Source organism: Mus caroli, chromosome 7 (assembly GCF_900094665.2).
Source record: "Mus caroli chromosome 7, CAROLI_EIJ_v1.1, whole genome shotgun sequence".
Classification (NCBI taxonomy): Eukaryota; Metazoa; Chordata; class Mammalia; order Rodentia; family Muridae; genus Mus; species Mus caroli.
This window is the reverse complement of record NC_034576.1, coordinates 90,496,546-90,524,442: the sequence shown is the minus strand read 5'-3', so window position 1 is coordinate 90,524,442 and position 27,897 is coordinate 90,496,546. Positions and strand designations below refer to the sequence as shown.

Here is a 27,897-nt window from a genome sequence, read left to right as displayed (position 1 = left end):
CTGACATGCTCTTCTGGTCTCGCCAGCCAGACACATACACACAATCTGCACATACATACATGTGGGCACAAACTCATAAACATAAAATAAATCTTAACACTAAAAATCCAAGAGATGGACATATATTGTGAACAAATACCTGAAATTTAGCAGTCATAATTCTGACTTATTTCTTCAGATAAATAGAAAGTTATGTTAGATAATTGCCCTTTCAAATGACTAGGTATGAGAGTCCTCACTAATACTTTAAAAAAAATCACGAAGCATGAAAAGAAATCAAGACCATAATAATACGACCTTGATAATCATATTAACAAAAAGTTTTAAGATAATAAGACTTCTTAAGCTTCCCTATTTGTTGGTTTTTGTTTTTGTTTTAGAGACAGGGTTTCTCTTTATAGCGTTGACTCTCCTGGAACTACTCTGTAGACCAGGCTGGCCTCGAACTTGGAAATCTGCCTGCTGCTGCCTCCCAAGTGTTGGGATTAAAGGTGTGTGTCACCACTGCCTGGCAAGCTTCCTTTCTAAATCATTATGTCCCACAGGTCATATCATCTCTTGGTTGCTGGAAAGTATTTATAGGTAATACCTGCCATCATTTGACAGTGCCCAAAAGACTTGAAATTTCACACTAATTTGTGACACTGAGATAGCTCTTCTTTCATTGTTGGTTGAAGAAGGTTTAATATGTAGCAACCCTCCACTACTGTCTGGTGAAGAAGGATTCTTCCATCCACTCTGTTTTATCCCTCTCATCAGAGTATTGGTGAGTGTTACCTTGGCTTCTTTTGGTAACAGAATATGATCATGGCATGTGAGCTGAATAAACTCTCCTTCCTGGATGCCTTTTGGCCATGATGTTCATTATAACAATAAAAAGCAAATTTAGACAATTAAAATCTGTCAACTACTTACTTTTTGGATTTTTCTGCGTTCTAGGGAGTAATAATTTGTTGAGTGTACATCCCCCAAACTGTCAGTAGATACCATACAGGCATCTGCAACTGCTACTGTAACTCATCAGTGTGAATAACTCACCTGCCATTATCAAAGGAGACCAGAGGTAAATGTGGGTTTTAACTCCACCTGGCAACAACAAGAAGACATTTATGCCAGTACAGTATTAATGTGGATCAGCCTAAATGAGAATGAAAGCTTCTTCCATAATTACTATTATATTCAAGATTTAATAGCATGTTGCTCAATCAATCACTAAAGAAAAGAACTAGGGTATAGAGAGGTTTAGTCATTAAGTTTCTCGCTGGACAGTCATGAAAACATGAGTGAAGTTCTCAGAACACACTGGAAATGTGAGCATGACAGCATATGCTTGTAACCTTGGAACTGATCAGATCACAGGGATTTACTGATCAGTCAGCCTAGCTTGAAGGGTGAGTTCTAAGTTCAGTGATTTAAAAACTCTCACAAATTAAGGAAAATGATTGGAAGTCACCTTGATGCCAACCTGTGGCCTCTACACTGAAACACATAGTCAAACACAGACACAAATCCACACCAATTCATGCATACAGATGCATATGCTCTAACATACACAAATGCATACCCAAACATATGCATGCACACTCAGGTACAGGGATAAAGAAACAGGAAAAACCATTTCATATGAAAGAATAAACATTAGATGACAATATCAATATAATTATTGTATTAAATTCTCTATATAGACTTTAAGTCTTTTTAAATATATTTCTGTATTGTTCAACTACAAAATTTTTATTGTAAATTTTAGAAATATAAAATTATTTAAATACTTCAGCAATAATTTTATAGAAATTTTGGAGTTAAAATACATAGCCAAAAATTAATAAGAAAAATTTATGGAACAGTCTGTGAATTATATAGTAGAAACCTGGAGACTACCCAGTCTGAACAGAAAAAAAAAATGACTCCATTAAAACAAAATTGAAAGCTACAGGCATCTGTGAGACTAGAACAGAATTTGTAACACTCATCTCATTGCCTTCAAGGAAAAGAGGGTAATATTGAACTCAATAATATATTATCTACCTCTACCCTTAGATGCATTGCAGGTGTGGCTGGTGTGTCATGAGTGCAGTAGTATACTGCAGAGAAGTGAGGGCCTGTGTCTAACGCTCAGTGTTTTAACCTATAAACAACTGAATGATTAGTAGTCTAACATTCCCTGAAAAAAAAAAAAAAAAAAAAAAAAAAGCAAGTCTGAAATTACCATCATTCTGGCTCCAGAGGGCCAGGACAGGAAGCTTGCCTGAAGCGTCCACCAGTCTGATACCATGGAGGTCTGAATGAGCTCCCAGGACAGGAACCACATTGGAGACTAGAAGAACATCACCTGTGACCTTGGGTACCAGGCTGGAATGAGCCTGAGATAGACCACTTTTGAAAGGTGTCACTCATGTGAGCTTGGGAAAAAGTGAACCTGAGACTATCACCACACAGGTGCCAGGGGCCTGGGACAGGGTGCTAGTCTGAGATAGCCACCAGTCCACTGACACCACACAAGCCTAGTAGTGAGGGGCAGATGATGGCCAAGATGACCTCTGCCAAGTGCCATATGCCATATGCATGAGCAGGGAATAGCACTTCTGAAACCACTCCTGAGAGGATCTCAAACCATCCCATCAGAGATCCAGGTGCCACTGAGGGGAGCAAGTAAGTGGTGGAGAAATGAGAGAGAAAGAGACCCGGAAGGATGAGGGTACAAGAAGAGAGGCAGAACTGGAGACTTGAGGGTAGTGAGGGACTGTGGTGCCACCTGGGACCATGATGGGGATCTGGCCTGTGCTGCCTTTGGAGCCATGCCTGGGACCATGGTCCTGGAGCAGGGTTCTGTTACCACCTAAATTTTGGCTGCTGCGCAGGGACATGTTGATGTCTGAAAACTGCAGAGCTGCCACGACCCCTCACCTGGGCATCGTGGGAGATCTGGCCCTACAGATATGAAAACAGTAGTGCTGATTCACACCCTAGCCAGCTGCATTACTTGAGGAGAGTGTGCCCTGCACATTGCAAGAGCTGCTGGTGAGCTGGCCCTGAGGATAACATGAGAGAACTGATTCTATCACTCCTCTCCTGTTTGGTGGTATGGACACAGGTGAGTCATCATCTTCATTCTCCCTACCTGCACCCCTGCCTTACCACCGGCAGCAACCTGGAGACCTGACACAGTGGTCATGAGAGCAGGAGAAATGGCTCTGCCTCTGCACCACCTGCAGCACTTGGGTGAGTAGCCTACACATAGCAGTGGAGCTGACCCTGGGGGAGTGAAGGACTCAGGATAGCCAGTCCAGAGGGCATGAACATAGGCCTCTCTACTTGTCTGCAGTGAGATGACATGGATGGAGAAGAGACCCCACCTCCCCAATTCCTTCCCACCTAGGGTAGGCAAGAGAGTTGTCCTCAATGACAATATAGCAAGAGAGTTGGTCCTGTCCCTCCTCTGTTGTAGTATTCCAAAGAGTTGGCCCTGCACCTCACCCAGGGCTTTGAACTGACCTATCCGAACATCTACTTCATTGATGCTCAAGTGCATGAAGTGCCGGTCCTATAGATCAAAAAGTACATAGATTTCATGGCACATGGTAACAATGGGATACCTGAGAAGTGTTCCAGTAAGGTTTCAGTGTTGATATCATAACAGAAGCCAGAGTCCTCTTGCCAGGCCAACTAATCATTGAAAAGAACATTTGCAGGCAAAGTTGTGGACAAAAAGATGCAATGTGGAACACACTGTGACACACTCCAGCTTCCACAGCAAGATTTTTTTTCTTTATTGGGTTGTAAGAGTAAAGAGTAGATACAGGTGTGAGGGGAGGGTGATATGAGTAGGACTGAGCTGTATGATATGCAATTCACAAAGAACCAAGAAAAAAAAAGTAAAAAATAAGTAGGTGAAGGGTTGGCCTTTTATGCTTGAAAATCAGCTAATGTAATATAGCTTATTATGTGGTCATATCAATAATGCCAACTCAAAGGAGATTTCCTCAATTGGATAATAGAATCTGCAAAAAAACCAATACAGTGGTTGTAGTTGAGACTGAAAAATTTAATATTCTTCTACTAAATTCTAAACATGATGATTCTGTGCCATCTCCCCATTATATACACCAACATACTAAATATTGTAGGCACCATAACAGGAAGCAACTGTAAACAGAAGGGACACTTATCAGAAATGAAATTCAGTTGTTCCTTTTAGAAACAATAATTGTCTCAAAAGAAAATCTCCTGGATCTGTGACAATGTTTCTAAAAATTCAGTGAATTCATGCATGGAATAGGAGTCTTGAAAAACACGTACACATATCAGATATCTTTTATCAGTGAAGATTTGTGAATAGCAAACAAACAAACAAAAAACCCATGGTGATTAAAATTACTCAGAAATTGAAGAAGTTGAATATAAATCTGACAGCATATAAGTTTTTTTTACATAGACAATATTATCCTAAAATATATGCGAGTAAAAGGTGAAATAATCAGGACATAAAATAACTTTGAAAAACAGCATAAAATCATGTTTTTTTTGGTTTCAGAATTGCTCACTCTTGTCACTGCAATAAATGATGTTTGCTTCTGGCAGGTGTTCAGACATGGACACCAGTGGACCAGAGCCAAGAATCAGAGGGAATTTCTCACATTCTCTTGATTTTTGGCAAATATGCTAAAGCAGTTTAGCGGAAGTAACATTCCTTTCAACAAATGATGCCAGAGAATGTGAGTATCAAAGGGAGGAGTTTAAAAACAACAGCAAACAAAAAGCAAACAAACAAACAAACAAGCAAACAACAACAACAAAACACACACACAAACAGTGGCTTTACACAGAAAATGTAAGATTGATGATATTTCCGCTTAAAACAAGCAACTGTATATAATTACAAAACAAATACAAAAGCATTTTTGTCCTGTAGGGACATCAAGAGTGAAATACATAGAGGAGAAAATTGGTGAGCTTAGCTTTATTAAAAAATTAACAATTGCCCTGTTCAAGACCTTATTGAGAGGATTATAATAAACAAACAAACAAAATCAAGCTACAAGTTAGGAAATATTTTCACCTACACATTCATCAAACTATTAGTTCCTAGAATATATAAAAATTCTGAAAAGTTGGCCGGGCTTGGTGGCGCACGCCTTTAATCCCAGCACTGGGGAGGCAGAGGCAGGCGGATTTCTGAGTTCGAGGCCAGCCTGGTCTACAAAGTGAGTTCCAGGACAGCCAGGGCTATACAGAGAAACCCTGTCTCGAAAAAACAAAAAAACAAAACAAAACAAAAAAATTCTGAAAAGTAAATAGTTGACAAATTCCAGTTGTCCAACTCCAAATTTTCCTTTAATTTCTATAATAAGCAACATGGCCAAAAGGCAAGCAAGATAGTCCTCACTCAGAGCAGGAACCTGGTTAATGGAACTGAAGTAGAGACTTTGAGGAACTGTGGCTTTCTGACTTGCTTTCCATGGCTTGCACTATTTGCATTCATATACAACCCATAAACTCTTGCCCAGGAGTGGCACTACCCATAATGGGATGAACACCTCACCCACATCAATCCTTAGAATTAAATGCCTTCACAGACATTGCCTAGGCAATCTGGTAGAAGCAGTTTTTCAGTTAAAGTTCTTTCTTCAAAGATGATATTAGCTTGTATCAAATTGACAGAACAAAGCAACACCTTGCAAATATACAACTGCTGGTTTTAGTATGAGCAACGTTCTGATGAGAAATTTAAGCAATGGCAATATACTGATACCAAAATTAAACACACACACACACACAGAAAGAGAGAGAGGGGGAGGGGGAGAGAGAGAGAGAGAGAGAGAGAGAGAGAGAGAGAGAGAGAGAGAGAACTTCAAAAGTGTTACTCATCAGGGAATGTAAATTAAAACCACAATGAGATATCACTCCTCTTAAGAAAAGGACTAAGATAAAAACAGGGCATTTCTAAACATTCATAAAGTCAGACAATACTGCTAGGAAGTAAAATAGCCCAGTGTCTCTGGAAAGCAATTTGACCAGTTTCTCTGAAAACCAAATACCAAAGTAAGTTTTCTGTTTTCATACAACCCGGGAGCTGTATTTCTCATATTGATTCTGAAGAGCCAACAGCAGACAAACCCTGCTTGACTGTTTATGTCAGCTTTAATTGTTATAGTCAGAAACTAAAATCAGGTGAGATTTATTCCACCAGTATGAGTTTAATGGGTGGTAAACCCATGGCCACTAATAAAAAGCAGTGAGTGGATGCTAACAACTAAGAAACATCCACAAATTTCCAGAGAGCTTTGGTATGTGAAAGGGCAAATATTCCCCAAATTATATCCTGTATGTTTCTTTTTACATACTATTCTTAAGATGATGAAATTACAGAAATGAAGAACATGCTGGATATATAGTAGGGAAATGAATGTTGCTATTAAAAGTAAGGACTTGAACCTGCTTTGTGGTAACCGGAGTATTTCTCAGCTGTGCTGCTGCCAAGGTTCTGCTCCCTTTGCATAAACTGTTGAATATAACTGGTAAAATGGTAATCATGTGTGAGTTCTCCATGTACAATTATCCTAATATAAATTTTTATTACCAAAAACTGTCTAGAATGCTCTATTTGACATCATCCAAAGGCTTTAACACCAAGTTATTAACAGTAAAATTAAGAAAAATAACATATTTTGACCAATTGTCATAGAAAAGGAACAGAACATTCTGAATCCTTTTTGTTCTTAATATTATCATTTCATAGTATACTCATATGAAAACAAAAGCAGCTGTACTCCTAGGCACTGTGGCTTTTCTTTTCCTTCTGGATTGTTCTTTAAGTAGGGTAATAACACTTCTTAATGGCATGTGGCAAAAAGTGAGTGCTTAAAGCTTACAAATTCCTCTAAACATCTTGGTTTAAATTAATTTCTCTTTCAAATTGAAACGTTTTTGGCTTATACCTTTCCTAACTGTATCCATGTTAAGAAAAATGTAGTTTTAAACCTAAGTAGCAGCTGAGAATTTCAAGCCAATATATTTTTAAACAAAGTCATGCAAGCTGAAAGATTTTATCAAAGTGAGTAGGCTGTTTGCATCAGAGAAAGAGCTGCTGGATATATTTAGCAAACCGGATGTTCATTGAGCTTGCTATTCAAGAACATTAGGTAAAGTACACAGAAAAATCCTATTTTGGGTTCCTGCTTCCTAAAAAATATTCAGAGATGAGAGGCTACTAACATTGATAATTGTTGCTGCTGATTCCTATTGAATCACATACATATTTTGTAATGGATATTCTTGATAACATGTCACTGAAGTTTATTAGTTGCTTTATTCATGCAAACGTCCCACCTGCAGCAAAGGTAGCATTAATTTATATGTATTTCACATCAGTAAAATGTAGCAAAACAATGGAAATGATTACTTAATATATTTATTCATTGCACATTATAGGATCACCTAAGTTTTCACAGACTTCTTTATCTTAAGAGAAATGGAGTAATATAACTCTTTCCTGAACAGCCCAAAGGCTTCACTGCACTCCCAAAGATGCCAGGATGCCACACTGATCCTCTACATTTTAGACCTCCTCACTTCTAGCCACCTCCCACTGCTGTGCTTTGCCAACTCACTGAAGGTCTTTCTAAGTAAGCCTTGGATAGGGGTTAATATTTTTTATTTGATTTAATACACTATACACTACCATATTTTAGGGTTTGTGTACTTTAAATCTTCAACTTTGTCAGAAGAATATAAAATTAAGTTTTCTGATTTTTGTTCACTGCTCCATCCTTGACACTTATCTGAAGACCAGGCCCCAAGTCTAACACATACACACACACACATGCACACATACTAATACACATGCATGCATGCATGTGTACCACTTGGGCTGACAATACTCTCTGCAAGAACTCTAACCCCCATGAGAACTATAACAAATACTCCAATATCAGTCACAAGAATTCTTCTTTTAAGATGGTAGCAAGAGTAGGGCAAATAAGTTCCAAACAATATAGGCTATTACTGTTGCCATTTGTTGCCTCTCAGAGGTTGAAGGTAACCCTTTATTTCTATAGACACCACACACTTAAAACAGTGGACTCGATTATTTGAATTGGATCTAACCTGAAATCTTCTTTCTTCTACTCAACTTCCATGACACCAGAAAATACCTTTCTGACAAGCAAGGGAAGCAAATAAGTATATCCAGCTACAACACCTATGAAGAACAAGATATTCAAGATATTCATAAAGGTATAATAAGTGGTACTCATTTGTTGGTTTACACAACAGCTATATAATTGGACTTTAGGTGCACTTGACAGAAGGGCAATTATGCCAAAATTCCCAAGGATAGTGGGGTCATGGACTTAGATAAGAATTTAGTATTGCTACTTTGTTAAACCAATATAATACCATATTTCATGCTAAACCTAAACTTTATACCAACAGATACATATAGACTCCCAACCTTACTAAAGCAAATTTTACTTACAGAAAATTGAAACCACAGCTAGACACAATATAATGATCAACAAATCATGAGAAACTCTGTCTATGTCTCAGAAAATATTGTAGAAGCAGGGCTAGAATGATTGTAAGATCCAAAATACCAGGAAATCTGCTTGAAACATTCTCTCCTAAAAACGATTGCATAAACAAGACCTGAAAAATGGTAGTACCAACAGAGAAGCTAATGTAGAAGAGAACAAATTTTATAGGGTTCTATAGCTAGCCAACTAATGACTGGTGAGAGAGGGAGAATCTGTCTTACCTGCTCATAATGAGCCAGGTTGTTGGTTATTCAATACAAACTAGTCAGCTTCGAAACCATAGACAGCAAACAAAAAGCAAATGCATATATATATATATATGTATATATATATACATATATATGTGTGTGTGTGTGTGTATGTGTATATATATATATACATATATACATATATACATATACATGTATATTGATTGATTGACATATTGATATATGGGGAGACAGGCTAGAGGGAAAAAAGGGAAGGAAGAAAGTGATGGGATATGTTAATTAAAATCTATTAAACATTTTGTTTAAAAGATATTTTCCAATGAACAGAAAACATGTTTGTTTTGACATTATATTTTGTGTTGCTACAAATTTATCTGAGGCTGGCTACATTATTCAGCTGAAGTGTCAGATGCAGATATTTGCACCCAACCAATGGAAAGAAGCACCTAGTCCCTGTTGTTGAATTAGGGAAGGCTGAAAGAATTTAAGGAGAAGGGTGATCCTATAGGAGGAACAGCAGTCTTAATTAATCTGGATCCCTGAGATCTTTCAAACACTGGACCACCAAACAGACAGCATACACCAGCTGATATGACACCCCCAACACACATACAGTAGATGACTTCCAGGTCTATGTTCATTCAGAGATAATGCACCTAACTCTCAAGAGACTGGAGGCCCCAGGGAGTTTAGAGGTCAGATGGGGTGGAAGGTGGGGTATGGTTGTGAGGAGGTGTGGGATGTGGAACATTTGGAGGGTGGGAGGGGAAGAGTGGGGAATGGAATATGGAGTGTAAAAAATGAATTACAAATAAAAATAAATTAAAAAAAGAAAAAGGGGTTCATTTGGACCCATGTTTTTTTAAGCCTCAAAAGTCCAAGCTTGCATGGCTACATCTGTCAGGCACCTCATTTGGATGGGGTAAAATGGTGAACACAGAGTGAAGCAGCCCCAAAATGTGTGGAGACTAATCATACAAAATTGCATGACATGGCTTCTGAAGGTGGGACCTTCACACCTTTACCTCTGGGTCTCACTTCTGCTTGGTCCCAACACTTCTTAATACCATTACTTTGGAATTTAGCCCATGTATCCTTGACAACTAACCTTATACAAACTATGGCATGTATCTTTCAACAGACAATTGCTCACTATTTATTATGTTCCCAGGATATTCCTAGTACTAGGGAAAAAAAAAAACAATTCATGTTGTACATGACCCTGTCCCTCATGACAATGTGGTCTGAGTGAAGAGTATCAAATTCAGTCAGAACACTACAACGATGTAATAGGAAATGAATGAATTGTAATGGTAGGCTTCTTGAAAACTCTGGGTGATGAAAGCAGATAAGGCAGAATAGCACTGTTAGATACTTTAAAATATATACCCTTAAAGATATAGTAATCTAATACAGAAATGGAATTAGAGAGTTGAAGAGATAAAATCTTAAAAAAAAAAAAAAACAGTTTCACATGTGTTTATTGGGAGAGAGGGGGCAAGGTGGCAGCAGAAAGAAAACGGGGGAAAAGAGAGCTTTAAAAGACTTATTTATTTAAGTATTTTATGTACATGGGTACACTGTTGCAGTCTTCAGACACACCAGAAAAGGGCATCAGATTCCATTACAGATGATTGTGAGCCACCATGTGGTTGCTGGGAATTGAACTCGGGACCTCTGGAAGAGCAGTCAGTGCTCTTAACCACTGAGCCATCTCTCCAGCCCAAAGAGATAAAATCTTAAATGCAGTATGATATATCATGCAATAAGATTAATATATAATAGGGGGATTCTTGGCACGTGGAAACTGTCTAGATGTCAACAAGAACTCAAAAAAAAATTGAAGAACATATTGCACAATTACTACCAAGATTTTACTACTTTAAACGTGATAAATGTGGATAAACTTCAAATGGAAGCAGCTGAGATATTAACTTTGAACTTTTAGTGGCTTAAATATATCAGTCAGTTCAGCCATATGACACAATTTGAAACGATGTATCTACAAGAGTATTTTGGCTATACCTCTATTATACCTAGATTATTACATTTTACAAAATGTGTAGCTAATAATGTAGCTCTGTCTCTCTCTAACAAAATGATGTTGCCACTCAAGTTTAGATATTGCATAGATAAAAAAATTAATATGTGTTATTTCCTTGAATTCATGCAAGTGCATAGTAGGCATTATTGCCTGTAATGTTTAGTCTACTTTGTCGTACTACAATCTCATGATTTCTTAGTAAGTTAATTGTAATATTCATCATCAACCATTTTTTAAATGCTATGTAGCTAGGAAATGATAGATCCAAGAAATCTACTCACCTTTTCTACCCAAAAGTCATGCACAGTGATCTCATAAATAACTCAGTCCCATTACTTGGAACATTCCATGAAGACAAGAAATGTCTATAGAACCCTAATACCAAAGATATTGTATCTGCTCATTCAATATACCCAAGTATGCAGTAATGTATATGTGTTGAAATTAAAAAGAAAACTTCATAGATCTGTTAATAAAAGTTTTTAAAATGTTCGTATATTTCTGAGAAAAAGGAATCAAGCTGATGGTTGAACATAAAGCAGATTTTTTATGATGCCTGAGAGAAGAGCAGATATGAAATAGTCATCTATTCTTTTTGCTCAAGGAATAACATTCTTTTAAGTGTTCATATATACATTTGAAAGAATGTTATTTTTGAGCATTTTTCATCTAGGTAACTTTTCCAGTGTTCCATGTTCCACTAAGCCTTATATTGTGTTTTTTAAGATTTTTGTTAAACGAATAAAATCTATTTTAAAATATACAAATCAGTATTGATATTTCTTATGTCATCAAAATAATGTATAATAGTTAAATGCCTCTTAAATATACATGATGTCTTCTGAAACTAAAAGTAATATGCACTAAACCAGTTTTTAAAATCTGTTAAGAACATTAAACATGATAGAAGTAGAAAAAAAATCTCTTATGAAGTCCTTTCTTAAAGGAAATTGTGATAGGTTCCTGATTAGACAGAAACTGTTCCACTTCCAAGGTAGAATATGCAGTGTAACTGTGGCTTCATAGAATGAATTGGGTAGTGCTCTTTCTGCTTCTATTTTGTGGAATAGTCTGAAGGGTGTTGATACTAAGTCTTTTTTGAAAGTCTGATAGAATTCTGCACTAAACCCATCTAGTCCTGGGCTTTTTTTTTTTTTTTTTTTTTTTTGGTTGGGAGACTTTTAATGACTGCTTCTATTTCTTCAGGTGTTATGGGACTGTTTAGATAGTTTATCTGATCCTGATTTAACTTGGGTATGTGATATCTGTCTAGAAAATTGTCCATTTCATCCAGATTTTCCAGTTTTGTTGAATATAGGTGTTTCTAGTAGGATCTGATGATTATTTTGAATTTCTTCAGTTTCTGTTGTTATAGTTCCCTTTTCATTTCTGATTTTGATAATTTAGATACTGTCTCTGTGCCCTCTCGTTAGTCTGGCTAAGGGTTTATTTATCTTGTTGACTGATCCGAAGAAACAGCTCCTGGTTTTATTGATCCTTTGTATAGTCCTTTTTGTTTCTACTCGGTTGATTTCAGCCCTGAGTTTCATTATTTCCTGCAACTATTCCCCATGGATGTATTAGCTTCTTTTTGTTCTAGAACTTTCAGGTGTGCTGTTAAGCTGGTAGTGTATGATCTCTCTAGTTTCTTTTTGGAGGCACTCAGAGCTATAAGTTTTTCTCCTAGCACTGCTTTCATGTGTGTTCCCATGTTTAGAAAATTATTTTAGTAAGATTTATGGATTTAACTTCTGACATTACTAAAGGACAAAGTCTTACTGTAAACTGTTTAATTTTCCAGCTTTAAAAAAAAAAAAAAAACTCTTCAACCCTCTCTTTCAACAATGATCTTTGCACCTTAGGCAAAAGGAGTTTTTTTGTAGCTATATTTATTGGGGTTAGGATCCACAAATCTATGTTTTGAATGCCTTTGGCTTTTTATAATGGTATTGTCTATTGCAAAGAAAAGTTTCCTTGAAAATGGGTCAGAGCTACAATTATCTGTGGTATAAGTACAAATACTTAAGGCAGAGTTAGGAATTATGTTGGTATAGTAACATGATAGTAGTAGATTCTTATTTAAGATACATAACCTCACTAGCCCTGAAATGTTAGATATTTTTCTGGTACCAGACATGTTTTTCCTCTTATTGAGTATGTCTTACATCCAAGTTGAGTGCTTTTAGATACTGTCAGTGTATCTATGCCACTACTGCAACATTGAAATTATATGCCATGCTGGTCAATGTCATGGTTCATTGGCAACATAGCTGAGTAAGAATATTGTTTGCTCCAATAGTTTTATTTACAGAAGAAGAAGGAGAAGGAAGAGGAGGAGGTGGTGGTGGTGGTGGTGGAGGAGGAGGAGGAGGAAGAAGAAGAGGAGGATGAGGAGAAGGAAGATTATTTGCTTCCCTCTTCTCTTCTGGAATTCCCATGGTACCTTCTAGAACCACAAAAACTATTTCTAAGGAAGGCAGCATGAAGGTCTGTCTCACCTCAGGGTCCTCTGAGTGCTGTGTCTGAAATGCATGCTTTCTTCAGAAGTTGGGTCTTGCCTTCCACCTTTGAAGTGGCTAACCAAGGCCATCAGCAATAACTTGTAACTTTGGGGGATTCTCTATATAAACCTGACCAAACCCTGAAAATGGGGTTTCTTATGCCTGGTGTTGAAGGATTCGTTAGATGATCTTTGCCTCTTGAAGTAAGCACTGTCAAGCCATATTAGATGATTTCATTTCAACTATGCATGTATATCTTACACATACTTATGATATAGATTGTTTTTTAAAAATACCATTCTAAGAATAAAAGAACTACTGGGGGAATCACTATCCCTGACCTCAAGCTGTATTCCAGAGAAATCGTGATGAAAACTGTAAGGTATAGTTACAGAAACTGGCAGGAAGGTTAATGGAATAGAATTGAAGAACCAAAAATGAACCCACACACATATGGTCACTTAATCTTTGACAAAGGATCTAAAATCATCCAGTGGAAAAATGACAGCATTTTCAACAAATGATGCTGATTCAACTGGCAGTCAAATGAAGAAGAATGCAAATTAATCCATTCTTATCTTCTTGTACAAAGCTCAAGTCCAAGTGGATCAAGGAGCTACACATGAAACCAGATACACTGAAATTAATAGAAGAGGAAGTTGGGAAGAGCCTTGAACACATGGGCACAGAGGAAATTTTCCTGAAGAGAACCCCAATGGCTTATGCTCTAAGACCAACAATTGACAAATGGGACCTCATAAACTTGCAAAGCTTCTACAAGGCAAAGGACAATGTCAATTGGACAAAATGGTAACCAACAGATTGGAAAGAGATCTTTACCAATTCTACATCTGATAGAGGGCTAATATCCAATACATATAAAGTATTCGAGAAGTTAGAATCCAAAGAATCAAACAACCCCATTAAAAATGGGGTACAAAGCTAAACAAAGAATTCTCAACTGAAGAATATCAAGTGGAGGAGGAGCACCTGAAAAAATGTTCAACATCCTTAGTCATCACGGAAACACAAATAAAAACAACCCTGAGATTCCATCTCACACCAGTCAGAATGGCTAAGATCAAAAATGCAGGTGACAGCAGATGTTGGTGCGGATGTGGAGAAAGAGGAACACTCCTCCATTGTTGGTGGGATTGCAAGCTTGTACAACCTCCCTGGAAATCAGTCTGGCTGTTCCTCAGAAAATTGGACATAGTACTACTGGAAGATCCAGGTACACCACTCCTGGGCATATACCCAAAAGATTCCCCAACATATAACAAAGACACATGCTCCACTATGTTCATAGCATCCTTATTTATCATAGCCAGAAGGTGGAAAGAACCCAGATGTCCCTCAACAGAGGAATGGATACAGAAAATGTAGTACATTTACACAATGGAGAACTACTCAGCTATTAAAACACAATGACTTCATGGAATTCTTAACTAAATGGATGGAACTAGAAAATATTATCCTGAATGAGGTAACCCAATTACAAAAGAATACACATGGTATACATTCACTGATAAGTTGATATTAGCCCAAAAGTTCAGAATTCCCAAGATACAATTCATAGACCACATGAAACTCAAGAAGAAGGAAGACGAAAAGGGGGATGCTTCAGTCCTTCTTAGAAGGGGGAACAAAGGTCCCAGGTATTAAACCACCAACTAAATAGTACACATGGAGGGACTCTGGCTCCTGTTGCTTATGTAGCTGAGGATGCCCTTGTGGGATATCAATGAGAGGAGAGGCCCTTTATCTTTTAAAGGTTCTATGACCCACTGTAGGGGAATTCTAGGACAGGAAAGCAGGAATGGGTGGGTTAGTGAGCAGGGGGAGGGGGTATGAGATAGAGGGAGATTTTGGAGGGGAAAATGAGGAGAGGGGATAAAATTTGAAATGTAAATAAAGAAAATATCTAATAAAAATAATAAAAAAATTTAAAAAAAAAAAGAAGAAGAAGGGGGAACAAAATACTCACGGGAGCAAATATGGAGACAACGTGTGGAGCAGAGACTAAAGGAACAGTCATCCAGAGACTGTCCCACCTAAGAATTCATCCCATACACAGTCAACAAATACAGACACTATTGTGGATGTTAAGAAGTACAAACCAACAGGAGGCTAATATAGCTGTCTCCTGAGAGACTCTGCCAGAGCCTGACAAATACAGAGGTGGATGCTTGCAGCCAACCATTGAACTGAGCAAGGGGTCCCCAATGGAGGAGATAAAGAAAGGACAAAAGGAGCTCCCAGGGACTAAACCTCCAACCAAAGGGTACACATGGAAGGATCCATGGCTCCAGCAGCATATGTATCAGAGGATGGCCTTGTAGGGCATCAGTGAGACAAAAGGCCTTTGGTCCTGTGAGGGCTCTGCCCCAATGTAGAGAATTCAAAGGTGGGGAGGAGGGAGTGGGTGGGAAGGTTGTGGAATACCCTCATAGAAGCAGGGAAGGGGAGATGGGAAAGGGGAGTCTCGGGGGGGGGGAACTGTGAAAGGGGATAATATTTGAAATGTAAATTAAATATCCAATAAATAAAATAAAATACATTGTTAGTATGACTCCTACTGACTCTTTCAGACATAGTTACTTTTATCCTTGTCTCTCCTTCTCCTGTACTTATCTTTTCCTGTAATTCGAGTCCCAATTCCCTTCCCCATTTTTTCTCTATAGCACAATAATACAGGTGTGTGTGTGTGTGTGTGTGTGTGTGTGTGTGTGTGTGTGTAGCTCAGAGTTTTTTTAATCTCCTAAGGTAAAATAGATATAATAACTAACCAAGTGAGGCACAGTGGTCCATACCTAAAAAGCCTGCACTTGGTAGATAAAGATAGGAATATTAGGAGGTTCAAGGTAGAAGCATCTCTGGCTACTTAGAAAGAGGAACAAATAAATCACAGGTAGAGGGAGGGAGAAATTAGGAGGGAGAGAGGAGCAGGGGGAAATGAGGGGCAGGATCAAGTGTGGGAGGAGACAGGGGAGAAATATAGAAGGTCAGGAAATTGAAAAACAGAAATATATAGCAGTGGGGGCTGGGCAACTGGGAGTAGCCACTAGTAAGTCAGGGACTCAAGAGGTACCCAGGGCACAGTGGGGACAACATTATCCAAAATACCCATCAAAGGTGATAGAACATGTAGGGACCATATCCAGTGCTTAGCCATGGCCCCTAGGTGAGGGATGGGGCCAACCACTCATCTCAGAAATATTAACCCAAACTTGTTCCTGTCTAAAGGAAATGCAGGGACAAAGAGTGGAACAGAGACTGAAGGAAAGGCCATCCGGAGACTGCTCCACCTAGGGATCCATCCCATCTGCAGACACCAAACCCAGACACTATTGCTGTTGCCAAGAAGGGCTTGCTGACAGGAACCTGGTATAGCTGTCCCATGAGAGGCTCTCCTAGAGCCTGAACAATACAGATGCAGATACACACAGCTGACCATCGGACTGAGCCTGGGAACACCAATGGAAGAGTTGAAGGAAGGACTGAATGAGCTGAAGGGGCTTGCAATCCCTTAGGGAGAACAACATCAACCAGCCAGGACCCCAGAGCTCTCAGGGACTAAACAACAAACCAAAGAATACACATTGAAGGATCTATGGCTCCAGCTGCATATGTAGCAGAGTACTGCCTTACCTGGCATCAATGAGAAGAGAGGCCCTTGATCCTGAGCAGGCTTGATACCCCAGCATAGGGGAATGCTAGGGTGGTGAGTCAGGAGTGGGTAAGTAGGTGGAGGAGTACCCTCATAGAAGAAGGGGACAGGAGGCATGGGATAGGGGTTTGCTGAGGGGAAATCAGGAATGGGGACAACATTTGAAATGTAAATATATAAAATAACCAAGAAAAAAAATATGAGAAACTCAATGAGTTTGTGATTTCAAAATGCAAGCTTTTTCCATTATAATACCATATAAACATGACCCACATAAATTATGTAAATCATTCAAATCTCCCAACAAATCCAGAGCTGTAGAAAGTAAAAAATGGATATAATCCCTGACTCAGAAATCTGGCCTAGAAACATTTTACATATATTTTTCTCCAAATAGTATAAGCTATTTGAGGAAAAAATGCAAATGTCCAAAGATCAGAAAAATGTGAAAGTAGGATGAAAAAAATATAGGATAAGGCTTCTTTGTCTAAGATGCATACAATTATACAGGCCTTAGTATAGCAGAGATTGACTGGAACTTTACGTAAATATACTTCCCTAAAATTATATATGTCCGTCATAATATCATAGCATTTGCAAGACTTGAGATTTTTAATAAGATGATAGATAGATAGATATTGATATGTGAGTCTCTTGTTCTACCGAGTGAGCAAACTGTGAATCACATTTTTTGTTTATGAATTAGTGATATAAAAGACTTCTTTTATATATGATTAAATGGAAACAGACAGACTTCGAGTGACTACTGGGGACCCCATCCAGAGATCATAGTTTGAATACAAAATTCCACACACTGTTCTCTTCAGGGCTTGGTCTCCAGAAAATGGAAATCAGCTGGGTGGTTGTTCAAGCTCTGTGAGGTGGGACCTCTGGATGAAGTAGAGATATGCCTTTGCAAGCTAGATGGGCACTGACTTTTTTCTGTCTCTTGTGCTTTACTTCCTGGTTGACACACGATAAGTAGCTATCTTCTATGATTTCCACCTGCCATCAGATTCTTCAGCCTTCTCATAAGGTCCAAAACAATGGAAAACACACAACAGTGGACTGAGCATATAAAAAAAAATAGATAAAATAAACTCTTACTCCCTGTGAATAGTTTTGTAGCATATTACTAAGTGAAATACAAAAATAAAATAGGTTGTATGGAAAGGAATAAATAGTTGAACATAGCTTTTGTTTGCTATTTCAATTCTCTTTCCTAGTTGTTAACTACATCATGATGCTACATGTAAGCAAAAACTTACAAATACCTCTGTAGCAATGACACATATGTTAAAAAATAGATGAAAGGGGAAATCTGTGTTAAACATAATTTGAGCATTTTATGGGCAAATTAAAAGCATGTGGGCTTTTAAAATAAATTTAGAAGACAAAAATCTCCACAGACTGCTCCACACCAAATGGCATGATTAAAATATATAAACTGGGAAGAAGGATACTTTATAACACAGTTTAAGAGTGCCACAATCATTCTAGTAGTGACTTGTTTGACAGGTTTAGAAACCTGGAAGCAGTCCCGAGGTGGAGTTTCACAGAAACTTAGTCTTCTGGAACTGTGGTATCCCGTAGCACGTATGCTCCAATTTTTTCCTTGCGAATGGATCTGTGTGCTTCCTTTCAGTATTGTTTTGTTATAGGTGCCTCCAAGCAATGACTTGCCAAATACCTAAGCATAATCGAACTTTGCTTCCTGGCCTTCATCAATACCCTAGGTAGTCCTTGAGCTGACCATGGGTTGGAATTCAGTAAGAATGTTGCCTATTCCGTGACATTCAGAATTGCTTTTAGTATTATAAGAGAGATAGTGAAAGAAATCAGGCATTACTATCTACTACATAGAGTTAGAAATCTCAGGGCAAGCTTAGCAACATAAGTTTAGAGTTCTTATTATAGTTACATATGGCAGACTACATTACTTATTAATAGAAAGTCCCCCCCACACACACACACTATCACTTAAAATAAAAGCCAAGTCGCTCCCATATACAGGAATTTACAATAGTTTAAGAAGTAGATCGGCTGTGGTTTTAGAGCAGTGCATTATTCATGAGAAGGTTAGCTAGAGCAGAACTCCCTAATTAGAACCATGACTTGGTCATGAAAGCTCTTGCCCGTGAGTATAAAGACCTTACCCCTGGCTTCTAAGGCTATAACTGACCTTAGATAGACCTGACTTTGTCTCTGTTGTTTTATTGCCCAGTTCCTGCCAGTCTTTGTGTTTGCATTTCCTCTGTTTTGTTTAAGAGTCATTAAGCATCCAATAACCTTACTGTACCTTGCCAGTGTGTCACCTAACTTCTCTATTTTCTTCTGTATAAAAAGTTTGATGCTCAATTTGACAAATTACATTCAGATCCAGCACACTCCCTTGTGTCGCATCTGTTTGTCACCCCATTCTCGCCTACTCTATGCCCATCTGTCCTCGACTCTGATGCCCATGGATTGAGGAGGTGCGACTGAGCCCAGTTCGTGGCAAAAGAGTTGTGCTACTTGCTTCTCAAACTGTTTAGACCAAATATCAGTCAAAAAAACAACTTAAGAATGATTTATTTGGACTTGCGTTTCTGAGGAATATATACTATTATGACAGTAAGACATGAGAGCAACAGCAAGAGCCTTCTGGTTACAGTGCTTCCGCATTTGGAAGGGGAGATTGATAAATGTGATAAATGTTGGTATTTGTACTGACAGGTTTTGTGTGTCAATTTGACAGAAGCTTGACACAGAGAAAGGAGTCTCTCTTGAGGAAATATCTCCATGAGATCCAGCTGTAAGGCATTTTCTCAATTAGGGATAACAGATAGGGTGGGTTGGGTGTGAGGAATTGTGGGTGGTGTCATTCTTGGGCTGACAGTACTGGGTTCTATAAGAAAGCAAGCTTAGCAAGCCAGGGGATGCAAGCCAGTAAGAAACATCCCTCCATGGCCTCTGTATCAGCTCCTGCCTCCAAGTTCCTACCCTGTGTGAGATCTTGTCCTGACTTTATTTGGTGATAAACAATAATGTGGAAGTGTAAGCTAAATAAACCCTTTCTTGCCTCTTGGTCATGATGTTTTGTGCAGGAATACAAACCCTGACTAAAACAGTAATCACCTAGATATTTTTATGCAATTTGGAATTCTAGTCCACAGAGTAGTGCTGCCCATAAATTAGTGTGGGCCTTCCAACCTCAATTTATCTGATCCATACAGCCCCTCCCAGATAAGCGCCAAGGTTTGTCTCTGAAGAAATTCTTGATCTTGTCAAGCTGACCTGGACAGAATGAGCTTCTGAACACAAAGGTGGTATCTATAGAGTATGACACACAATGGTAAGGAATTATAAAATATTAACTGTATTGATAGTCTTTGGGAAGTTTTGGCTTTGCAAAGGACTAGTAAGAAAATCTGTGTTTAAGTTTAGATGGGTATTTGCCAGGCACTGGCATAGCCTCATATGAGACAGCTATAACAGGGTCCCTTCAGCAAAATCTTTCTGGCATATGCAATAGTGTCAGGGTTTAGTGGCTGATTGTGGGATGTATCCCTGGGTCGGGTATTCTCTGGATACTCCACCCTTTCGTCTTAGCTCCAAACTTTGTCTCTGTAACTCCTTTCATGGGTATTTTGTTCCCTATTCTAAGGAAGAATGAAGTATCCACCCAGTGGTCTTCCCTCTTCTTGATTTTCTTGTGTTTTGCAAATTGTTTCTTGGGTGTTCTATGGTTCTGGGCTAATATCCACTTATCAGCGAGTGCATATCTAATGACTTCTTTTGTGATTGGGTCATCTCACTAAAGATGATATCCTCCAGATACATCCATTTGTCCAAGAATTTCATAAATCCATTGTTTTTAATAGCTGAGTGGTACTCCATTATGCAAATGTACCACATTTTCTGTATCCATTCTTCTGTTGAGGGATATTTGGATTATTTCTCACAGTCATCTATAAAATGGAACACAGGGCCCCCAATGGAGAAGCTAGAGAAAGCACCCAAGGAGCTAAAGGGGTCTGCAACCCTATAGGTGGAACAACAATATGAACTAACCAGTACCCCCAGAGCTCGTATCTCTAGCTGCATATGTAGCAGAAGATGGCCTAGTCGGCCATCACTAGGAAGAGAGGCCCCTTGGTATTACAAACTTTATATGCCCAGTACAGGGGAATGCCAGGGCCAAGAAGCGGGAGTGGGTGGGTAGGGGAGCAGGGCAGAGGGAGGGTATAGGGAACTTTCAGGATAGCATTTGAAATGTATATAAAGAAAATATCTAATAAAAATTAGTTTAGACGGGTAAATTGAAGAAAAAAAGGATTTGCTGTTGTAATAACAATGGTGTAAGATAACTAAGGTTATTTTGTAAGAAAACACAGTGACCTGGAACCTGCTAACCTGCCTGAACAAAACCACAGTGAGCTATAATTAATGCCCACAGTGAGTGCATCTGCTTAATTTTCTTAACAAATTAGCCTCTTCTTTGCTTCTTTTTTAATTCTTACAGCCATTATTAGCATTAATTAAACAAATTCATGGTTATGTTTCTTATTTTAAAACTGTAGTTCTTTGAGCACAGAATTAAGATATGCAATACTGAAACAATTGGATCAAGTCATCAAGGTATTCAAGCATATTGTGATAACAACTATGTGAGTGGATGACATTTTCATTATCCATTCAGTAGTGTGTGGTAGAAAAAATACCTTTATTTCAAACACATGCAAAAATGACAGGAGATGCTGGAGAATTCTCCAGCTTATTTATATGTAAAATTTGGCCCTAATGGATCAACAAAAGACAATAGTTTCCACACCACCCTTTCAGCCACAGATATCCCATCCTTGGGCTTTGGGTCTGTGGTGTGCTTTAAAGGGAACTGAGCATGATAGGGTGATGCAGTGTGATGTGTATTCCTGCCTCTAACATCTCACTAACATTCACTATACTACTCGTTAAAGACACTAATGTCTATATATAGGTTGTCTATTCTTATGAGAGCTATAATGCAGAAATATTATTTCATAGGTTTTTTTCTCCATGAAGAAATTTAGATTTAGAAAGCTTCAATAATAATTTGCCGGTATTTTAATAACTAATAAGTGGAAAAGTGTGAATTTGATTATATATTTCTTGATTCCAAGGTTATTTGCATTTATTCCTATTTTCTATATGTTTCTATGTAGTCCTAGAATGTGTGCCCATGGCTCACTCCATAAACATAATTTCCATATTGATTAAAAACAAAAAGAAACATATATAGAAGATAAGAAAAAAATGAAGAGAGGAAAAGGAAGGGTGGGATGAAAAAATGACAAAGGAATAATAATTTATAGCATCATGAATAATAAAAAATAAAATAGAAACTTCATTATCAGAGAAGAGAAAATTTAAGATCAAAGACAAAATGGGTGCTATAATCCTGTGGGGGCAGAGTGCACCTGCAAGCATTACATGCAAATGAAAATCCCTTAAGAACAGCAAGTGCTTAATACAGCAGTAAGTGGGTGTCCAGTAGGAGGGAGCCGTTTCTCATTCTTTAGGCCATAGCATCCTGATATAATTCAGTGAGCTTCTAACAGCAAGCCAACCATAAACACAGTGTATAATATTTAACTTTGATGCTTGGTTACATTGCTTACATCAATTCTGAACTGTTTTTGTTCAATTTGTGGTAAGAAAAAAATATAACTACACTGTAATTCTACTTTAAGTCTGAAAACTATTCTGTTTAAAGACCCAAGTTTAGGTCAGACTCTAATTTCTCCACAGATCTTGTCAGTTACTCTATATGATAAAGAAAAAAATATAGTAGAGTCATTGACTCATAGTTTAAACAAAAATGGCACATAATTTAAAGATACCAGGTGGATCAAACACTAACATTTAGAAGCTACAGCATGTAATCATCTTAGCCAGCTCCAACAGCCAAAGACAAAACTGTAAGGCTCATGAACAATGTTAAGAAATAATTAGGTACTTTGTGAATGATTTCCTCAATTCCCTTAGTCCTGTATCTCTTCTAAGACACAGAATAGAGAACTTGTTTCTCTCTACCAGTGGCATGGATTTTTAGTTTGCATATCGTCTCAGCATCTTATAAGATCCTGAGGAATGTCTATGCTTGTGCATAAATACCCATAGAGAGCAAGAGAACATCTATTATGTACTACATATGTCATTACATATGTAGTGTCATCCATTCTCCATACTTCACTGAGGACAGATTTTGGTGAACAAAGTCAATATATAGCTGAATGTCCTCTCATTTCAGATTAGCTAAGACTGTAATGGGATGGTGCGTCCATCTATTTTGTGTAAAACTGTTGTGAACTGGGTAAGATTAATGATAACTGCTAGAAACAGAGCAAACATGTTATAATTTTCTTATATTTATCTACAGAAAGAAATATTTAAATGTTCACTCATATTCCTACCGTGGTCTACAGAGATATGCTGACATTTACTACCCTGTGTTCTGGGAATATTAAAGGTAAAATCTTTATACTTTTCCTTTCCTTTACTCTTAGAAATTCAGGAAAAAAGTACTGTACTGTGCTATTCTTCATATGGTTCTTAAGAAAGCTCCATTGGATCTGGAGTGATGGCTCAGTGATCAAGAACCCTTGGAAAACAATCAGGAGTCTATGATAAGATCCCCAACATCTACATCAAAGAGCATGAGAGCATCCCTGTAATCCTTATACTACAGGAGGAAGACAAAGAAGAATAACTGATGCTTGAAACCAGCCTAGCTCCAGACTCAAGGAACAATCCTATCTCAAGGGAATAAGATGGAGTATGAAAGCATAGAATACAAAAACCTCTTTTTCCCTTTGCATAATTGTGCCCACATAGGTGCATACACCACACAGTAATTCCACTAAGTAAATCGGCTCATTAAAAACAATGAACTATGGATCTTTATGGAATTTATGGATATCATATTTTGGATAAAATCTTGTTAAAGAAAAGAGCATACATAAAAAAAATAAGAAACCAGCTTCCAATGTAATCTATATGAATTCAAGGAATTCTGAAATACTGTGAAAACTGTTCTATGAGAGCAATCTTGCCCCCAAACATCTTCAGATACAGATCTTTTACTCTAGCTGCTGTGAATCATGGAAGCTGCTCCTTGTATTGTTGGTATCAATATCCTTTTCAGGAGAAATCATCAAATGTAATTTACAACTAAGAAGTGGTGCTTACAACCTACCCATTATCTAATGCTCCTCCTTCCATAAATCCTTAGCCATCACTATTACAGCGCTTACACACCCTGACCTTTTATAATCATCTGACAGGTGATTATAAAAGTTAATCATGTATGCACTTTTGCCTAATGAGTAGAGGGCAAATTCCTTGCAGTTAGAAATTAGGCAAAATTTATTTGTGTGACCTGCCTATAAAGTATGTTATATATGAAAGCTTCAACTGAAATGAATCTGTAAAGTTTACATATTTTCATCCTACTTCTCACAAGACTATGACTAAGATTTTTCCAACCTGAGTTCTTAAATTGTTTATTAGCTTATTTACATAAAACACACATGGGCATATGTACATACATTACAAACATGTTCTTGCATGTAGAATATATATGATTGTGGATGTGAATAAGTACACAGAACATATGTATTTTTCAAAATTATTGCTCACTCTCTATTCCTAATGAAAAATATATCTTACTCAAGAAAAATAATAGCAAAGAATTTATTACTGGCCATTGGTATCAGCATATCACAAAACTGTGGGAAATCTGTCTGAGTTCAGTTAAACGTGGCTAAGAGGATACTCCATATAATATTTATATTTGCTGACCAAACTACATTTCCTTTTTATTGGATATTTTCTTTATTTACATTTCAAAGTTATGCCTTTTCCATGTCCCCACCACCACCACTAGAAACTCTCTATCCCCTCCCCTCCCCCTGCTTCTCTGAGAGTGTTCCCCTACTCCCTCCCTCCTCCCTGTCCTCCCTCACATTCCCCTACACTGGGGCATTGAGTCTTCACAGGACCCAGGGCCTCTTCTCCCATTGATGCATGACAAGGCCATCCTCCCATTTATGCTTATTAGTTATATATCCCCCATTACATGATTTTACATTGCTCTTCCTGGTTCATGTGACCAGAGTGACCATGCCTGTTATAGCTGCTCAAGAAGCTTGCATTGATTTTTATTTTATCATGGCTAGATCACAGGTTAGTCAGAACCCTAAGGAGCAAAGTTACTACTTATTAATATTAAAATAAAAAGATGACCAATCACATGAAACACAGAAAAACATGGGAAAACTTAAACCACTAGCTGTCAAGAGTCTGAGCCTATTTAACATTCCTGACTTACTATTTATTTGAGCTGGTTACTTAACATGTCTAGATTCCTAATTCTTAATCAGTTAGATGAATACATGTTTTACTCTCTATAAGACAACTTCACAGGTTTATTATATTAAATGATGTTTAAACTATGCATAAATATGTCAAATCCAGCACAACAACTTAAACATGTTAAGAAACTATAACCTCTATGTCCTTCAAGTGTAAGATAGTTCATGCTAATATTTTGGTACCAGTTCTCAGAGAATATGTAAGCTGTATACTTCATTATGCTTTTATCTCCCACTCAGGGATAATGATGAAAAGAAATCAATGGAAATCTGTCGACAGGGTTTTAAAGGGCATACACCTTAGATAATTGAGTTACTTACTCATAGAGAACAGAAATTATTCTGAACATGAGTATGTCAGTTTGAGGATCTATTGGGATCTCTTTGTTCATTAGGCAAATGTTAATTCTTATTTTTCCTGAAGCTACACACAGAGAAATATTTTTTGAGACTAGACAGTACTAAATAGCATTTCCAGAGCAATATGCAAGTAATTCAGATTGTGTATCTGAAACTTTTCATTAGAAATTCTTCAGCCGGGTGGTGGTGGCACACACCTTTAATCCCAGTACTTGGGAGGCAGAGGCAGGCAGATTTCTGAGTTCAAGGCCAGCCTGATCTACAAAGTGAGTTCCAGGACAGCCAGATCTACACAGAGAAACCCTGTCTCGAAAACACAAAACAAAACAAAAGAAAGAAAGAAAGAAAGAAAGAAAGAAAGAAAGAAAGAAAGAAAGAAAGAAAGAAAGAAATTCTTCAATGCATTAAAGTTATTTAAAAATTCCTTCACTTTCTCTCCTTGAACCTCTAAGAATGATATCATATGGTGTAGAAGGACACTAGGCATTCCCTAGCTATTCACACCTTTAACTGTCTTGTTAACTAACAGTATGACTTAAATGGTATGACTTTTAACCTTATGGCTGTTGTGTGTAGCATTTTGTTATCCCAACTTAGTTCTGGGAATGAACTGAGCTACCAGTCCCTGCCCAACTTCTATTGAATCCATGGATAAAAGACACATACATGCACACTTGTTCATTTTACCAGTTTAAACTTGTCTATGGGCACATTTGCTGGGATCTATTATCTCTGGCCTGGAAAATGTGTCCTTATCACTACTCTAAGCTCCAAATGTCCCACCTGACCTAACTTAGATGATCAGATGAGTCTAGCCCCTGGTAGACAATCTCTGACCACCCAAACCCACCACTGCTCCTGGGACCTCATATGGCTACCTTGTTTTTTCTCTCTCCTCTAGTTTCTCCTCCCTCTCCCTCTTGCCTCCAGGGACCTGGAAGTTGTGCCTATCCAATTGGCAACTGACCCATGGCTTTCTTTACTGACAGAATAAAACATCAATTAGGGAACAGAACCTTAACATCAGAGCCACCCCTACACATGGCCTTTACTTTTCATTTGAAACAGGATACATAATATATTTTCATCTGAGCTCCTGCTATTTCTGGTAATGAATCTTGTATAAAATTGCTTGCCTCTGTGTTTGGTACATATATGCTTATAATTGGAATATTATGATAGATAGATTTTTTTCCATTAAAGGGTCTGAAGAATCTGTCATCATCTCTTTAAATTAGTTTGGAGTAAATTTTGTCAAATATTAAAATAGCTACACCTGATTGATGATTGGAATAGCTTTTCCAACCTTTTTCTCTACGGTAGCATCTATTATAGATCAAAAGTTGTGGTTTATAATAGAATAAATTTGTGAAGTTGATATAGTCAAATCTAGTTATGGGGCAGAGCTGTAGCTATATCCCAGCACAACACAGCAGGACAGGACTCAAATGGCATATGCAGGACTTGATTTTCACCCTCAGCACCAATAAAATATCGAGAAAAAAGGAAAATTATCCAAGTATATCAAATATCTAGGGAAAATTTTTGCTGTTTAAAAATATATATCATTAAGCTTCTTAGGAGTTAAGATTAAAAAGAACATTGCTTACCGAAGTATTAATATATCTATATGAAACAATGTCTTAAACTTGATGTTGTGTATTATTTTGTACCTGCTTACAAATAACATATATTATGTCGTAAAATTGTGTGTATGTATGTGTCACATACATACATTAACTACTCAAAAACTAGTTTTTAAGGGAAGTATATATATTATGATTTGTTCCAAACATAACTTTTATATTGCTATTTTTGTATAAGAATTTTAAATACTATTACTTGCAGATTTTAATAATTACCCTTTTTTAAATTAGGTATTTTCTTCATTTACATTTCCAATGCTATCCCAAAAGTCCCCTATACCCTCCCCCACTACCCACCCACTCCCACTTCTTGGCCCTGGCGTTCCCCTGTAATGAGGCATAAAAAGTTTGCAAGACCAAATGGTCCTCTCTTTCCAATGATGGCCGACTAGACCATCTTCTGAAACATATGCAGCTAGAGACACAAGTTCTGTGGGGGTAGTGGTTAGTTCATATTGTTGTTCCACCTATAGGGTTGCAGACCCCTTCAGCTCCTTGGGTACTTTCTCTAGCTCCTCCATTGGGGGCCCTGTGATCCAT

The 27,897-nt window shown here is 37.7% G+C and overlaps 1 protein-coding gene and 1 non-coding gene across 9 annotated transcripts in view; one reads left to right on the top strand and one right to left on the bottom strand.

The window, feature by feature from the left end:
* The window catches only part of Grm5 (glutamate metabotropic receptor 5), a 910,014-nt gene that overhangs the window by 828,307 nt on the left and 53,810 nt on the right, over positions 1-27,897 (bottom strand). The gene's annotated exons all lie outside the window — the stretch shown is intronic.
* LOC115031660 lies at positions 2,030-2,162 on the top strand. Its single transcript, XR_003837328.1, has one exon. It is a non-coding gene; the product is annotated as a small nucleolar RNA SNORA17 (small nucleolar RNA).